At 44.4% G+C, this 17,024-nt stretch overlaps 1 protein-coding gene across 4 annotated transcripts in view; it reads left to right on the forward strand.

The window, feature by feature from the left end:
- The window catches only part of GNB4 (G protein subunit beta 4), a 78,112-nt gene that overhangs the window by 33,714 nt on the left and 27,374 nt on the right, over positions 1-17,024 (forward strand). The window contains exon 1 of one of the 4 annotated variants that reach the window (XM_037407513.1): positions 11,277-11,370. The exons of 2 other annotated variants lie outside the window; for them this stretch is intronic. The gene's annotated coding sequence lies outside the window, so the exon portion shown is untranslated. Of the gene's footprint in view, positions 1-11,276; positions 11,371-12,078; positions 12,195-17,024 lie in introns of those variants that run through there. One more of the 4 variants, XM_037407515.1, reaches the window with a different exon arrangement.

Consider the following 17,024-nt stretch of genomic DNA (forward strand, 5'->3'; position numbering starts at 1 on the left):
ATTTACTATTTATGTCCTGAAGGCCTTCAAGGGAGTGCTGAAGCCTATGAACGATCTCCCGCCTTTCCTATCTTAGGCTGAGAACATTTTCATTCCATTCATCGCTGCTTAGATGATGTCTGAAGACTGTTGCAAAGTATCTGTTTTCAATGCACACTGATGTTTTGCCAGTCGTATGTCACGAGGGAGCGTTGTCCCACTGGTATGAACATTATGACCATGAAAGAAGGCGAACAGTAACTGCATTATGTTCTCCAGAAGATGGGTAGAAGTTTGAGGGAATGTGTTTTTGTGCACTGTTTCAGGGCCTTGCTCATCAATTGCATGACTCGCTGAATCTGTTTCTAAGCATTTACAAATGAAATTGAATCAAGATTATAAAACAGAAAATAGTGTTCAAATGCTTTTAGATTGATGATGACAGACATACCGTAATATGCTAAAAAGGAGTTCAGCTGCAATTAGTCTGTAAAGAACCTAATCACCAATATGAATCTGACAACTAAGATTTCAAATAGTTAACCTCGTTCTGTCCTATATACTCACTAAGAATGTCTTTTTGTGTTGATATTGTTGGTGGATGGAAGTTGGTTGGAAATAATTCTATTGATTCAGTTATTCATAAAACTGTATCATTTAATAAAAAAAATCCATTTCCTTACAAATGGATTTAGGTTGCTGCACTGAATGTACCCAGGCTCCTAATTCTCCAGTCACTGAAGAGGGTCTCTGTCATTCTTAATTGGCTGAAGAGTAAAAAAGGACAAGGGCAAATTCCTACAGACTTTTTTTTCTGACTCTTCTGGTATGACACCCTGAAGTAGGTGAGATGCTGCTATATCACAGAGACCACTGGGTTAAATTAACCAGGATATAATTAAGAATACAAAACCCCCCAAAAGTTTTATGGGGTTGCGAGCTGTGTTATCTCATTATCCCAAAGAAAGTTTATTTTTTGCTACTTCCCTTGAGAGAAGCGTTAAAAATTGCCCTATTACGGGATGTGGACTGCCCAATAGATAGCCAGAAAAAGCAATCTGAGAACTAGCACAGCCAGCTGGAGCTCAGCCAGCCTGACTGTGACTGGTGATCCCCTGAAACAAAACTGTGCAGCAGAAGCTGCTGCCCGCTGCCGTGGCAGAAAGCATCGCCCAGCAGGTGCCACCTAGAGAAGCCAGTGATAGCCTGGCCTGTCGGAGTCGATGATGAAGCAAGGTGACTGAGGATGAAAGAAAAACAGGAAGGGGAACAGTGGGAAAAGGATTTATTCTTTTTTTGTGTGTGTGCTGGAAAGATCAAACAGCATTGCGCTGTTGCAGTGTTTTGAATTATGTTTTGTCTTAGGACCTGACTCTCCTTATGCCAGTTTAAGTCATCAGTATAATACACAGTGAAGCAGATTAAGTATCAACCCGTTGCTTGCCTGCTCATACAGACACACATTTATGTTGGATGTTTGCTTTTTAGCACAGTACTGAATGAACAATGCTAAAACACCATATGTTTTGCTGTGTCAAGGGAACCAGCCATCACTGTAGCCACATCACTAAATCACATTACAACCCTTGGTCTAAGAACATCTGTATAGATCTCCAGCTCTCTACTATTTGTCACTAATTAGAGTAGTCTGATGATAATCATGCAGGGACAGTATCCCATTTGATGTTCTTTCCCTCTACCTTAGCTACTCATTTTTTCTACAATGCACACACACACACGACAGCATTTCCTCACTTCTCCAAGTCCTTTTGCTATCTTTATTTTTCTTTCTTTTAGTAGAAATACTGAAGAGACCAATGAGGTTATTGTGCCAGGTCTATTGCTCAGCTCCTCAGTTTCCTGTTGTGGTAGGATCTAGCAGGAAACTTTAAGAAATCCAAAGAACAGCCAAACCTCTTCTCATACTTGCTCTGAGAGGCCTACGCTGCCTGTGTAGTGGGGATAGCGGAACATGATTTAGCCTTAAAAGATTAAATCTCTTTTTATTACAGTATGCTTCATCCCAATGGAGACAATGTTAGGGTTTGTATTAGTGCTGCAGAGCTCTTGTTTTCCCTTTCTGTTTTAGCATTGCAGAAAAAAATAAAATTCTGTTCTCTATTATAGCTGCTTGAAATTACAATGCATTTCATGAAGTGAACAGAATTGTTTAGGATTTTAATCAGCGTAGCTGCAGAATTTGACTGGGCATCTTAAAACCGCTGTATTTTTAAGATTAAAAATGTTATATTAATGATTTAAACAATTGCAGGGAATATCCCATTACATTGACCTTGAAGATATTATTAAACATAGTAAATACAACATTTGCTTGCTAAAATGGAAAGATGAAATGCTCAGTCACTTAGAGCTTCATATGTTAATCATCAGGAAAACAGCTCCTTTTTTAAACGTAACTGTCAAACTGACAGGTTGCAAAAGAAACAGATTCCCAGCTATTCAGTAGTTGGAAAAGATCAAGATGATCCAGTCTCATCAGACCATCAAAGAGGGAGACTTGAATTTGTTGAATTCAAATATTTTTTTTTTCTGTTTACTTGCTTAGGCTGGTCCTAACCACAGGTTCATAAGAAATTAATAATAAACTTTTGAGCTGTTACTCATTCCAGGATGGCACTGAACATCAAATAGCTCTCAATTATAAGGTGGAGAGACTTGAATAAAAATGCAGCTGCATTTTTTGAGCAATGCTTTGGGTTGATCACAACCATGTTGACATAAGACGCAATTCTCTGCAAGTGCAAATAGCAAGTGATTCTGGCAATTTCCTTATGGGAATTTTTCCAGGGATATTTGATGTAAGTAAATGTCTCTGAAAATAAGCTGTGGATGCACTAGAGGCTCATTTAGAAGTCTTCCCTGAGAAAGAGATTCCTGTTGCTGCTATATTTTAGACAAGATTGTTTAAGTTTATCGATGCCTGACCCTTTGTGCTCGTTGCTTAGCTCCACCACTCTAAACCAGCCTGTTATTTTTGGTGTAGTGGAAACCTTGGGGTTTTTTCACATGACTGTGGATGTATTTGCCAAGATACTTGGGACTTCTTCGCAAAGGTGCTTCTGTTGTGCTGATTGACATTCAGCTTGGGCAGGCAGAGCAGGCCAAGGAAAGAAGCAAGAAGCCAGAAAGGAACAAAAACCTTCAATTTTTGAGTTCTTATTCCAAATGTCTTTGAATCAGCAGCTCTGGGCCCTTCCCAGCTCTTGAAGGAATGCCAGTTCAGTACAGGGAGTGAATAAGGTGTGTGTGGGGGCGAATGCTTCTCTGTCAGTTGTGAGAAGCTTTATTTTAAAAAGTGCCTCTGCTTTTTTTTTTTTTTTTTTTTTTTGCTAGCATTACAGAGGTTTGAATGGTTCAGAGGAGCTGGTAATGGTTTAGGGAGGCTTTCTTGTTTATGGCCTGTTGCCCAGTGAAATCCAGCCCAGGTCATTAATGACTAGAAACTGTTACCATGTTAACACAGTCTGATGGATGATGTGAACTGTGCCTGAGTCCAGATTCTAGCAGAAAAAAGTATCACAGAAACCCGTATTGCTGTTGTCCCTAACTGACTCTCTTGCAAGCAAAGGGGGACGGAGCTGTGCCAGCGGGTTCATTTGGGGCAGAGCTGAGCTGAGGCATGCAGCTGAGCGCTGTTGTAGCAAGCTTCCTCCACTGCTGCACATCCTTCCCTTCTCTGCAAAGAGAGAACATTAGCCTGCGAAGCTGTCAAGCTGATGCTTTCCCCAGCATTGAAATGACATGCAATGAAAACAGGCAAGCAAAACGAAAAAAAATAAGGAGCGCTTTGGCTAAGGAGCACTGATACCTTCTGGTAAAAGATACATGGATGAGCATGAATGGTTTCATTCAGAGTTTTGGACCAAAGCCCTGTATATATGAGAAAAATCATTAACACACCATTAGCAGTCGTGCATTAAAATGGAAATTACTTCTTTATTGTAATCTCTAATTTTATTTTATAATGTCTTTACTGGGGTTTGCATTTTCTTATTTGGACTTTTGTACTGGTCGTTTTCACTTTGCTTATATTTAATTTCACTCCTTTCTTTGTTCATTTCTTCATCCATCTGAAAGGCTCTCATGTTGGGTAACTTCCTCAGCAGCAAGGGTAGAAGGAAGGCAGGTGGGCAGGCAATCTGAATTCTGAGTTTGGCGCTGCCACTGGTTGCTTGGCAAGCTGTTTACACCACTCTGTGCCTTACTTCCCCACAGAAAGAGACTCATAGTTGAAGAGCAGTTTAAAATCTTTTGACAAAAAAGAACTGCATCTACTAGTGCTATATACTGAAGGAAAACACAGATGAAACCATGTATTTTATTCCATGTGCTCCTTCAAGTGTATTTGAGTTGATTAAGCCCAGTAAGCCTCTGTTCTTCCTTTTCCTCTCCCAAATGAGGTCTAAATGTTGAGTCATCATCGATGTACACATCCAAACCACTATAGACGTGTTAGCCTTCACATTGTAAAAAAACCAAACGTTCTAGATTCTTCAGCCCATTTAACAGGTGTGATATGCAAGTAGCACATACTAGTAACTAGTGAAACACAGTTATAGTACAGATCTGGACTGGCACTGCGGAGAGTATATATTGCACTCTCCTTAAACTTCAGTGTTCTCTCTATTCCCTCCTCCCTGGATTTAATTTGGATTGTGTCCACCAACAGGGCACCGTAGTTTGGTAAGGGCACAGTTGCTATATATTTTTATGTTTCTTACACTCTTATAAAACTGTTTCAGATAATAGAAATTATGTTGTTTCTCTGGCTAGGCCACGGTGCCATTTCCAGTATTGTTAATTCGCTATAACTGAAACCCTTTTCCCTCAGGAATGGCTGGGGTCATAGCTAATTCATAACCAATCAACATAGCCAATGTTGATGCAGATGCAGGTTAAGAGCTAGCAGCAGCGTGCTGAAAAGCTTACTGAAAATGGTCTCTGTCTCTCTGTAGACCTGGAAACCTAGCCTCTTGTATCAGATTTCCTCATTCATGACCATAAAACTCTTCAGGTACCAACAAACCTGTAAGCTAAATGGCAAAACTTAAAAATTGCAAGCTTGAGTAATACTCCTGACAGCTCAGTGTAAGCTCAGGCTCAAAGTTCAGAGGAAGGTGAAATATATCTATAATTAGTCTAAGATGCAGCACTTGACTGTAGTGAAATTTCTTTCTGCACTGCACCTGGAGGTTAGCTTAGATTCCAAAAACTGAAGAATAAATAACCTTTGCTATCCTTCCTGTAATGCAACTGCATCTCACAGAGTTAAATCCTTAGTTCATGTACAGATCTTTGCTAAAGCCTTTGCTAGTGTGACACCTGATAGCTTGGGATTCTGCAGTCTGCTGTTAGCAACATTGGACTGTGTTCAGTGGGACAGTATTGTGGTTATCTATAGTGGGGTTTGGCTGTGTAAATGTGTTCATTTGTTGGTGGTATTATGCAAATACATATACCGAAGAATCTTACACCTATTATTTTCTAAGATATTGGGTAGCAGTGGAATGCAAGAATCTTTCCTTAAAAATGTGAGAAGTATTTTGATTTTGTTGTGACTGGAAAGTAGCTTATATTTCTAAGAATTTCTAAAGGTAATTAATGGACCCGATCATGCTTCTTCAGTTGGCTTCCTGTCTTGTTCCATAAAAGGGCCAAACAATCTCTGAACAGACTGAACAAAATAATACTTCTTTAATACTTCTTTCTTCCTAATTCCACACTCTTTTACTACCCATGTCAGTTACTGCACGCTTTGTTAAGCTCCTTTCATGGCCATTCATTTTCTCTTTTGTCTCCACTCATTCCACTTTATACCTGAAACACAACTTTAATGTACATTACAGTCTTCATTTGTTGAAGAAGTAACTGAAAACTTACAAAAAAAGTGATCACTTGCTGTTCTATGTGCAGCTAACTGGTCCTTGTTTGCTCCCTGTTGCACACACTGTAAAATTCTTGGGGGTTAGGATTAGGTTAGGTATACAGTAAAATAACTGTAATTTCCAAAGCAGGATCTAAGAGATACCAATCATATTTAGGAGGAGAGCTATTTGGCTGGAAAGAGTTGGGAGATTTTTAAAACTGAAAGTTAAAAAGGGATCTTCATTGTTTCTGCCCCTCCCTTTTGCTGTTCTCTGCAGCTGAAAATGGGGCAGAAAGCCAACATCATGACATTTGAGCAGACAGCAGTTTATGGAAGTGTCTATTACAATTCCACACCCACAGCCTTAGTAGAAAGAAGCCTTCTCCCTGGCCGTTTCAAGAAAAATTGCTGCCAGGGAGTTACAGCTGATGTGAGGCTTCATCCTCTGAGTCTGGGATTTGTAGGCAGACTCTTTAATTTTTCTATGTAGGTTTAAAATACAGATTCCCCTTCCTCTGTTTCTTACTCCTCTCCCCCTCCAGAAGAAATCAGAAGAATTTCCATGCTGTAGAGCTTTCTCAGCCCTAGCGTGCCATTATTACAAGTGGGTTGGACTGCAGCATAAAGAACGTGCAGAAGCACAGTGATTAATATGAGCATTGCTTTTTGCCTCACTTAGTGATCTTAAACAGTGGTGAAATACCTTGCAAATTACAGTAAGCATGTGAAACCCGCTACTGATCTCTCGGTGTTGCAATTGGTCTTAGAAGGGAGCAGTATAGATCAAATGGCTTTTTCAGCCCATTTGATTTTTGTTGCTGTTCTTTTATGAGCACTTTCAGCAGTTCTGTGAGTATCCTTCATCATTTTGTCTGAAAGAAATATTAATATATATTATTCCTAAATACGTGCATACATATAGGCCATATGTGAAGCATCTATGCATACATATCCACTCCCCTTTCTTCTATTTAAATAGTTTTCAGTGATTGTTCAGTTCTCTTTAGGGGGTGAGTCACCTGGCACACTGGAGTCAGGAATCTGGACTTCTGTACCTGCACAATGATCCAACTGTGTAGCTTGGTCAGTTATTTTACCGGACCTCAAAAAGTAAATGTACTCTCTGGCATCCACTGTTTCTTTAGTCTCCTAAATAACAAGAAAAATATTACTATTTCTCCTTATATTCTTTTTCCTTGATTTTTTTTTTAATTAAATGTTAGAGAATAAGCACGTGTATAGAAAAGGAACTGAATTATACTAGACTGGCAGCCCTAGAAACTGAAGTTCAGTTTCTTGGTAGCACAAGGACGCTAGTAAAACACAACAAAGATACTCTCCTCCACCTGCCCAATTAAACAGTGATCCAAAGACCAGAGCGGTGGTGAGCAGCTACTGCTGTCGCCATACGCATTCTTTCTTGGACTTCTAGAGAGACACGTACACAGTGTGAACTAAACTGCCACCTTCGATGCATTTTGTGTAGAGCATCAGCTGGTGTGCAGAGACATCACTGCTCCTTGGTGCTGTGAAAGGTCACCCATATGTAAACAGAGCCACTGACAGAATGACAAAAGATGATCTGTCATGCTTCAGTTGAGTGGCTGAGCAAGTGGAAGGTTCTTGAAATGAATTAATGTTAGACTTCAGTAGGAATAAAACCAGGATATTGAAAGTAAAGCAGTAAAACATTTGCTTTCATATTTAGGAATGAATTGAGAAAGGGATGTCTGAAGGTGAACATGTTTTCCTGTCATGTATATGGAATATAAAGATAGTATGTGTAATCCTGCTTAACAGAGTAATTAAAATATGTCAGGAAATTAAGTGAACTTTTAAGTCTCTGGCTCTTCGTAAGGCTTGAATGAAGAATGATGTCAGATTGCTCAGTTATTAGTAAGGGGTTAATCACCTCTTTAATTCCTAGATCTGAAGAGAAAGATGGAAATGAAAGAGTAGAAAGACATAGATTAGCATATCTCACCTGAATAGCTGCCTGGATTGCAGCCACAGAAGTGCTGTCAGACATAAACAAAGAATGAGGACAAAGCAAAAGGCAAGTGTACATACTGCAGGAGAGGTCTGATTTAACCAATGAAAAAAACCAATGATGAAAAGAAACCAGCGTTATTATTATAGAGGTGTCAAGAAAGTAGATTGCTACATCGGTAAATTAATTCTGAAGTCTGAATGAGCAACTTATTTTTACTTTAGGAAAACAAAAGTCAGTCAGAGGAGTGGTGTAATTCAGTCACACCAGCGGAGGGGATTCTCTCTGGATCTTTGTCTCTTAGCTGTCTGAGTTCTGGTTTTTTTGCTTTGTCTTCTGAACAAACATGATTATTTCATGTATATCTTGAAGTGTTTTGGGAAGAAATTAGATAATGGCCTCATGAAATGTGGGGGCTTTTGGTGCAGAAAGTACCAGGCAGGCAATGACCTCTGCGTTTCTCTGGAACCAAGAAAAGACACATGTAGACTTGAGTGGTATTTTTAGCCATTTAGATTATACGTGTGCCTGTCCATCTTTATGCCTTTTGGTCTCAGGCCCTGCCAAGACTGGGGAGTTTTTTAGAAAATGTCTTATTGCTTCCTAGTAGCCATTCACTGTTCTGACATGCAGTGTTTCACAAAATTTCCATCAAAAGGAGGTTTAGGGTGCTGCTGGAGCTATCTTGGCTGAGGTTTTCAGTTACAGCTGAATCAGCATAATTTCCAAACAGGTTCACTTCCTCTACCTTCCCTTTGGAGATGTTTCAGACTCAACGGGCAGGAATCCAAGCACTGGGGGCCTCCAGTAGCATTTAATCTATCAGAAACTGAAGTTGCTGTGTTGGCTGTAGTAACTCATAATTCAAAGAGAACATGTTAGAGAAACTGATCTAGATATTGATTTTAAAACCTCATCTGGCACTGTATCTCAACATTTCTCTTTCGCTGCAGAACAAATTGATTCCTTATATAAATTCTAAAATAATCTAAAGCATATTGCTGAACTAGCATAAGAATAGCTCCATCAGGGGTAGCTCTGATTTTGCAGAGTAGGGTTTGGCATATGAAACCAGTGGTCAGAAGCAGAACTGGCTAAAAACTGGCTGTAAAATATTGCCAGTAGCAGGACTGGGGATTTCTGTTTCATTAGGAATTCATAACTTCTTCGTATAATAAATAACAACACAGAGTACACAATGGGTGATAGAAGTTTTATAAAGAGAGGCAGTTTATTTGTATCAGTTGGTCTTAGAAAAGATTCTTCTCCTTGCAAACTTTGCTTTGCTGTTAGCCTTGGACCACCACAGCTGCAGCAACGCCACTCCTGCAAGATGAGTTCCCCTCCTGAGAACTGTGTCCTGGGCACTTCATTTTCCCAGTCTGCAACTGAAGAAACTTCCCTGTCTCCCAAATGAGTCATGAGGATAAATTATATAATTTTTTATAAAATGTTTTAATTTGCTCCACTGGAAGGACAAAGACTGATAATTTCATAATATGTAACTACCTAAATACCATCTGAACTTTTCCAGGGCTTTACTTACTGCCTGTTATGTTCCAGAGCTGTTTTGAAACAGAATATGAGAAATTATGTGCTCATTCTGGGACCATATCTTGTCAGTAATCACTACTCAGAGTTCTGAAGATTGAATTAAGAAAAATGTAAGGGAACAAGTGTAGTTTAAAGGAGAACTATCATTGTGCCACTTCCTCCCTTTGATAAAAAATTGAGCAACTTATACAGTGATGTAGTGACTCCAAGAAAGTTTTTTTTTCCCCTTTAAGTATGGTACCACAAAATCAAATCCATTCTGTGTTGATTTTTGATATGTGATCACTCGTTAAATGCAAAGTAAACATACCGCTGAATGACATCTGTGCTTTGGATAAATGGAGGACAGATATACTGCAGTGCAGGGAAGCACAACATAGACTTTGCAACCAGGACAAAGCTATTAAAATAATAGGTTTGAGTCAGTTAAGGGAAGTGCATAAATGTTTTCTAAAACTGATCTAAAGTAAGCAATGAGCTGTTTCATTACAGTACATACTGTATGTTCCAGTGTGTACTACCATTAACACTGAGCCATTTATCAGTAATACCCTAGTAGCTCAAAGATTGCTTTACCCACAGTAGTTATGATACTTATATAAAACATTTTACAGAAGTTTTGAGACTTTGTGGTGCTGATGGTGTGGCAGATCCATGCTGAGAAGATAGATGATGCAAATGTCCCATCTTTAGTGTTGGAGTCCTGACCAGGGCTGCCTTATTTTGACCGTGCTGAGGCAATGATGACTACGGAGACATCCCTGTGGCATCAAGGTCAGTGGAGCAGGCAAGACTCAGAAGAGGTGTGGCTACAGCACCCCACAAATTACCTACTCCATGTATTCCCACGTTGGCCATGGTTGTAGTTTGGCTTTTGATTGTAATTTAAGCATCGGACATGGAAGGGCAGGCAGATGGGCACCACGTCCGACACACCCTTGGCAGTCAGTTGCTGATGGCCTTCCTGCTTTCCATATGCTGGTGTAAGGATGGGTGTGCCATTAAGGGATGAAGGATCACAGCTTTGTGAGGAACGCCTCACTTCTACCTTGCTACTGCTCTGCAGAGCTCAGCGTTACTCCTTGCAACTCATCAAAGGGCAATGCCGCAGGCCGCTGGGTGCTGAGGCCAGATATGGGTTTCATTGATCAGGTCCACAGAGGAGGTGGCTGAAACTGTGGCGTTCGGGGCCTCACCCGGTGCCCTTTCCCAGCACCCATGGGCAGCTCCCCAGCTCCGCAGGGTCCCTGCAGCCCCGGCCAGGCCAGGCCCCCCCGCGCCTCCCCAGCCACCCAGCAGAGCCGTCGTGGCCATCGATTCCCGGGGGCCGGTGCTCGGGGGTTACAGGCTCCATGGAAAACGTGCGCTCCCCTTAGCTACAGGTGAAGGAGCTGCGCTACCGCCCCGGTGGGCGCCTGAGCGCCGGCAGCCGCCCTGGGAGCGGGCGCCCACCCGCCTCACCACGGGCGCCTTGCGCTCCGCTAGCCCGGCCTCTGCCCTGCGCCCCGCCCCGCCCCGCAGTCCCGCCGGGCGCGCTGCCAGGGGACGGCGGGCACCGCCGGCCCGCAGGGAACTGGTCGGGCTGCCGCTGCTACCGGGCCCTGCGGCACCCGGCGATGCGGCTGCTCGGCGGGGACGGCTTCTTCCCCCGGTGCCCGCTGCCGCCTGGGGCCCTCACAGGAGGCTTCGGCGGGCGCTGCGGCTCTCCCGCACCCAGCGCGCGGCCGGGGGAGCCCGGCCTCGCCCCGCCGCTCCGCGCAGGCCTCGGCGCCGGCACCTCCGGGGCGCTGTCTCTTTAAGCGCTCTGACGTCAGCGCTGCGCAGCCATGGCAACGGCCCGTCACGTTGGCTGGGTCCATGCGGGAGGGGGAGGAGCTCCTCCCGCCGCGACCGAGCGCCATGGAGGCGGCGGCTCGGTGACACCCGCACAGACCGTTACCCGGCGGCCGCCAGCCGGCAGGTATTTCCCGCCCGGGCCACGGCGGGGCGGACGATGTGCGCATAGCCGGGCCCCCGCCGGCGGAGGGGGAAGGGGCCGAGGCCTGGCCGACGGGCGGCAGCGCCCGTCCCCCGGGGCTCGGCGGGGCCGCCGGAGGGCGGCGGCCGGTCCCGCGGGGCGGCCGGCGGCGCCCCCTCCCTGCCCCGGCATGGGAGAGCCTGTGCCGGGCGGGGCGCGGCGGCACGGCCGGGCTGCGGCGGGCGGCGGGCCTCACTTCCTGGTCCGGCGGCAGCGCCGGCCGCCCCCGCGCCGCGCCCGGTCGCACGCGGGGCGGAGGGGAGGGGGCTACGGGCGGGCGGCGGCCGCTCGGGGCCAGGCGGAAGATTCTAGCGCGCTTCCCGCTTGGAGCGGCGCTGCTCGGGCCGTGTAGCCTGGGGGCGGGCTCGGCCCTACCACCCCTCGGCGCGGGCCCGGCCCCGGGCGGCCGTGGAGCTCCCCTTGTACGGGGGGGGGGGGCGGGCCCGTGCCGGCGGGGAGCCCCGGCGTGTCCCGTCCGCCGCCCCCCCGCGTCCGCTGCTGCTCGCCGCCGCGCCCCCGCAGAGCCCGGCAGGGCCGCCCGGGAGCGCCGCGCCCGCCGGCCCCCGCCCCGCCCCTCGCGGGCGGCCCCATCCCGCGGCCGGGGGGGAGCGTGGGCGGCACCACCGCGCCGCAGCGCCGAGGGGAGGGGGCGGTGCTCGGCGGGGAGAGCCCAGCCGCAGCGGGGGTGAACGCTGAGGCGGCCGCGGGCGTCGCCGCTAGCAGCGGCCCCAGCCCGACGGGTAGCGCCGCTGCGGTGCCCCCAGCAGGTAAAGCCCCGCCGCCGGGGCTGCGCTTCCCGCCGGCTGCGGGCGGAGGGAGCCCGTCGGGATGCCGCCCTGAGGCGGCGGGCGGGTGAGGGGCGCGGTCCCGGCTTGGGGTCGCTGGGCGCCGGAGTCCGCCGGGAGCGGCCGGGCCCGGTGGAGGTGGACGGCTCCGTTCCGTCCCGTCCCGCGCTGCGCCCGGCCTCCACGGGGAAGGGTGTTGCCGGGCAGGGCTAGGCCCCCGCGGCGCCGGGGCCCCGGGAGGGCTCCCCGGAGGTGGTGCCGGGGAGCGGAAGGGCGGGAGAGGCGCGTCCCGCCGGCGCTTCCCCAGGCAGGGGGGCGAGGAGCGGGAGCCGGCGGCGCTGAGCCCGCCGTGCCGCCAGCCCCGCTGCTGCGGGAGCGGCTGTGGGTGCGGGTCGCGGCGAGGTCGCCCTGGGGCCGCCGTGCCCTTCTCCCCCGGCGGGGACCTCCCCGGTGCGGCGGGCGGCGGGGCCGGAGCCGGCGGGGCCAGCAACGGGCTCGGCAGCGCGGGGGGCGCGGAGCCACCCCGGCGGGCAGCTAGCCCAGTGGTTCGCATGGGAGAGGCCCTACGGCGGGCAGCAACAGGCAGTTTCCAGGTTCCTGGAGTTTGTAGGGAAGCTCTTCTCCCTTTTATTTCTGTACCTGCCTAGAACTTGTTCGGGTTCCAATAAATTTGTCTGGTGGCAAGGGGCTGTGGCTGGCGCGTCTTGCGTGCTTGTTGTGACAAGAGTGAATCTCAAGGTACTCCCGTCTTTAGGAAAAGTGCAAAGTCATTAGATGCTGTTTGTTTTGTAGTTCGTAGGTATTGCTGGTTTTTACATCCAGATCTTTTTTTCCCCTGCAAAATATGTTTTATTTTATTTGCACTTATTGCTGAGGTTATCAGCTTTAATTTTTTGTTTAGTCTCTGTTGGAAATTGTGAAAAGCATCTAAATTGCTTATGTCTGGCAGACAAGTCCTGTTTATGCTGTAAGGTTATCTGAGCTAAAGCACACTAAGCCTCCGATCAGTTACCTCCTGTTAAGTTGTACTGTTTGGGAATAGACAGGTTGTCTTTTAGTAGACTGATTATTGTAGCTTGGAAAATACATGATTTTCTAGGCTGTTTTTCAGTTATGAACTAGGAGCATGGTAAGTCTCAAAGGTTGAGGAAAACAATGGCTTAGAGCTTAATTTGATATAATCAGTTTCTGAAACAACAAAATAGTAGTTGCTCTCTGCTAGGTAGAGAGGATTAGGAAAGGAAGGGAAAAGAATGACAGAATGGTCTGGAGAGAGGATACAGGTAACCAACCTCTAAAACCCACCAGAAAAGCACTGGGAGAGATTAAAGCTGTAATTTTCTGAGTCTGGTGGGGTTTATGTATTCAGTGGAGTTCTGTGTTCTAGTTTGGTTTCTGCTTTGAAAAATGTTCTGTCTGTTCTGTACTGAGAATCGGAACTGAGAGATCAGAGCAACTGCTGGGTGAGAAGGGCTTCCCTGGTGATAGCTGGGTGCTTTTCCTCTTTCGCAGTTGTCAGCACAGGCTCATTCTGGTTTGTAGGGGTTGCTGTGCTTCACCTGCGGAGTTAACCGCAAGAGCATTTGATGTGCTTTCCAGAATGTCATACACTCCCCTAAGTATAAATAGAGGATCCAGAGATTTTTGGTCGTTCTTGTGCAGAGTAGTGGGAATACCAGGGGATATGCGCCTGCAAAGTCATTTGAGTGTGCAGCGGAAAACCGAAAGCTGCTCTCCAACTTCTACTAGAAATACTGGAAGTGATGTAAAAGATGGTCACTAATCTGATAATTAAGTGACAGATACAGTAGGTTAATTACTGGTTGAAGTTGGGGAAAGTCTGAAGTAATTGTTGACAGGAATAATAACTATATCAACAAATTAAAATGGAACAAACCACATGACAAACCCTGTCAATCCTGAAGTCTTTTAATGGGGTGGAAAATAGTCAGTGGGTTTTTGCAATGTTTGTTTGTGATTCTTAAGCATGATAGCTGTGGTGAAGTTAAATTGTGCTTCCAAAGAACAGACTGATTTTATCTTGGAGGAAGGGGGCTAGGTAGAAGAGGGAGATCATAAATAGATGGCTATGTCTCACTGTGTGTTTAATATGGCAAAATATAGGCAATATTGAATTATGTATTATTTCTTTAAAATTAGCAGTTTTTACAGTGGGTAGTGTAGGTGAGTTATACAGATTTAATATGTTGCAAACCAAGGCTATAATAATAATTACAAATAATAATATCTTTCATCTGTTAATCATGAAAAATTTGAGTTTCAGGTTACAGGGGTGTCTTTTCCTGTATTCTGTATCGTTGAAGTGGCACAGCAAATCGCTGGTGCTCTCTTTTGTTTAGCCCTTTCCCGAGTGCTTGAAAAGTTGGTCTTGATAGACTGCTCAGCTCGTTTAAGTCTGAAATAGATGATATTCACAGCCAACAATGTTCTGTTACATTTATGTTGAATAATGAAAGTTTCAACTATATCTTCATGTTGCTTAGTTGAGTCCTAATACACCTAGTCTTTAATTTGTCCAAGTATTTTAATTTTCCGAACAGTTTCTAAACAAAAACCTGGGACTTGAAAATCTTGCAAAGATATTTTTGAATGCAGTTCTCTCCTAGACCATTATGCAGCTTTTAAAAATGCCACAAAATTTGTGAATGTAAGATTTTGAAGGTGAAATAAGAAATAATAAAAAAAACCCCACAATATGCAGTGCATTGTAAATCTTCCTCAGTTACTGTCTTCTCTGCCAGAGTCATAAATAAAGACTGTTGTGTCACTGAAGACGACAGGGTCATATGATCTATTTTTTTTAATCTCAGGAACCACTTTAAAAAGTCTCACCGAACTAGTAAGAAATTAAAAATCTCTTGAGTTGATGTGCAGTGCTTGCTCATGGAATGTAAATACTTGGGGACAGTGATAATGCAGTGATTGTGTTTTGTGCTTAACACTGTCTGGGAATATCAGTGCTCAGAATAATGCAGTTCCCAAGTGCCTGGAACTTGCTGTTTAGAAAGTATGCATAGTATTGCTAATCAAGAAAATATTTTTTAAGTTCCACCAAAATTTTTCTCTTTTTCTGGTTGGATGCAGAACTGTCACTTATTTCATCTTCTGAAGTGTGTAATTAAATTTAGTTGTTTATTATTTTGTTCTTGTATGAAACCTCTCTGTTTTGCAACCTGGTGTTTTGTAATAGAATTTATGTGAAAGATGCTAAACAGGACTAAAGCGAATGATCACGAAAAACATGAACGTGTGCTGTTCTCTTGAGGTTGTGGTTTGATATCTGATGCTAGGGCAGAGACCTTCATAAAGCTTTCTAGATGACATGAGACAGTGCTATATAAAGGTACAGCTTTAATTTAAAAAAATCTGTACTGTTTAGGATTGTGTTAATGTATTCAGCAGCGAGTGAACAATGAAACAGTCCATCTTTGCAGAGAGCCTGAAACAAAAGAGCAAGAGATGAACTTCTTAATGTTTTGAATGGATGTCAGCTTGGATGCCGTCAGTGATGCTTGATGTTCTGATTATTATGAATTGCTGTAGTTCATGTGAGGAAATGCCATAATGAGAACTGAGCTGAAGGTTTATAAAAAACAGTATTAAAACAAATATAGATGGATATTGACTAGCAAATAGTTACACTATTCAGTGAAGACAGTTTCATTTCCGTTAAGATGTCTCAGCTTCCAAAAGTATGTGAAATGCTGACATACAGTAAAACAAATTCTGATTCAGTTACTATAACTCTTGCAGTCTCTTCCCTTCTGAAAGGACTTCTGAAAGCTGGGAAGAAGGGGAGAGATAGAAGTGCCTGACTGTAATGTAGAGCAAAAGGCGTTTTCAAGTTCCACCTATTACATAAAATTGGCTGTTTAGAGGCAAAATAGGTTTGCCAATTTGCAGAAGCTGTAGTTTTCCCCTCCTTCTTATGTTACAGACAAATATTAATCATATGGATTCTCAGCATAAGCCAAGTGGTTGAGTCATTGTGAATCCCACTGTTTTGAAACATTAAAAGAGCTGAGTAATGTTAAGATTAAAATTACAAGATTTTAATTTTCAAATGGGGGGGAGGGGTACAAAATAAAACGATCAAATCAATCCCAGGATTTAATGTGTTTCTTAAATGAGATTGAAGATCCTGGAGCTGCTCTCAATGATGACTGGCTTGGCATCTTCGACAAGAACAAATAACCTACTTGCAGTTGGCGGTGGGAAACTGTGGGACTGTTTGGTTTGTTTTCATAATGCAGTTACTAGTTCCAAGTGGTCAGCATCTAGTCTAGCAAAGAGCACCCAGGCAGTTTCAAGATAACTTGATGATTTGATTCTTGTTGGGTTAATGTTTGTATTATTTTTTTTGCTGCCCTATATATATATATTTATTTTACTGTAGTAATTATAATGTAAGTTGCACTTGTAATTTTCTATCTATATATTAAAATGCAATTTATGTAATATTTGTACACATTTAGAGTCTTGCATTAAAATTCAAGATGCTTATTCACGATCCGTTGTTTAAACGTGGTATTTGAAATTGATCTGATTAAAAGAAATATTTGATCAGAGTATTTTTTTGGTGACCCTTTCTGTCATGACTGATTGCTTTAAGAGCTTGTTCATGTAGAAGAATTTTATCCCTAGTTTGGAAAAGGAAGTTGTTTTCTTTCCTTCAGATTCTTGATTTAAATGGAGCTTAGTTGTTGTTGAGCTGAAATAAATATTCACATTGCATATATGGATGCTATGCTTGTCAAAATCTGATTTAACATGCTGTAAATTTAGAGCCTC

The sequence above is a fragment of the Falco rusticolus genome, chromosome 13 (assembly GCF_015220075.1).
Source record: "Falco rusticolus isolate bFalRus1 chromosome 13, bFalRus1.pri, whole genome shotgun sequence".
Taxonomy (NCBI): domain Eukaryota; kingdom Metazoa; phylum Chordata; class Aves; order Falconiformes; family Falconidae; genus Falco; species Falco rusticolus.